Source organism: Lactuca sativa, chromosome 2, assembly GCF_002870075.4.
Source record: "Lactuca sativa cultivar Salinas chromosome 2, Lsat_Salinas_v11, whole genome shotgun sequence".
In the NCBI taxonomy this organism is placed as follows: Eukaryota; Viridiplantae; Streptophyta; class Magnoliopsida; order Asterales; family Asteraceae; genus Lactuca; species Lactuca sativa.
In genome coordinates, this window is record NC_056624.2 from 42,042,177 (window position 1) to 42,043,144 (window position 968).

Consider the following 968-nt stretch of genomic DNA (forward strand, 5'->3'; position numbering starts at 1 on the left):
CTCCAACACAACCTCATCAGTGTATCTCAGCTTGTTGGAGGTACAGGTCTCAAAGTCTCATTCGATGATGAAGGTTCTGAAATTATTGAGAAAAAGACAAAGAATGTAATTCTCAAGTCGGAGCGAAAGGGTGAAATGTTTCCTCTAAACCTTAAACCCATCAAAGGAAACCCAGCTATATGCTTGCTATCAAAAGCTCAATCTAACGAAAGCTGGTTGTGGCACTGAAGACTCTCTCATATCAACTTTAAAGATATCAACCGACTTGTCACTGGAGGTCATGTTAGGGGTCTTCCATTGCTCAAGTTCGATAGAGATCATTTGTGTGCTGCATGCGAAATGGGGAAGCAGAGTCGTCAAAGTCATCCATCTGTAATTAACACAAAAGTTGTTGAACCACTCGAATTACTTCATATTGATTTGTGTGGTCCTTTATCTATCGAAAGCATCGGTGGTAGCAAGTATATTCTTGTTATTGTTGATGACTTTTCATGACTTACATGGGTGTTCTTTCTAAAGCTCAAATCTGAAGCGACTCATAAGCTGAAAATTTTTATCAAGCAAATTGAAGTACAGCTCAAGAAGGTCGTTCGCAACATCAGGAGCGACAATGGTCTGGAATTCAAAAACAGGGATTTTGAAGAATTTCTAGCAGAAAAGGGAATAAGTCACAACTTCTCAGCTCCTTACACACCTCAACAGAATGGAATAGTCGAAAGACGAAACCGATCTTTGTGTGAAGCTGCCCGAACTATGCTAAGTTTCGCTTCCTTACCTCTTTATTTTTGGGCTGATGCTATTTCTGCTGCTTGTTTTACACAGAACAGGTCCTATCTCAACAAGCGATTCACGCTCACACCTTATGAGATACTAAACAACAGAAAGCCCAATGTGAAATTTTTCCACGTGTTCGGCTCACGGTGTTTCATCTTTAACTCTAAAGAACACCGCAACAAGTTCGATGTCAA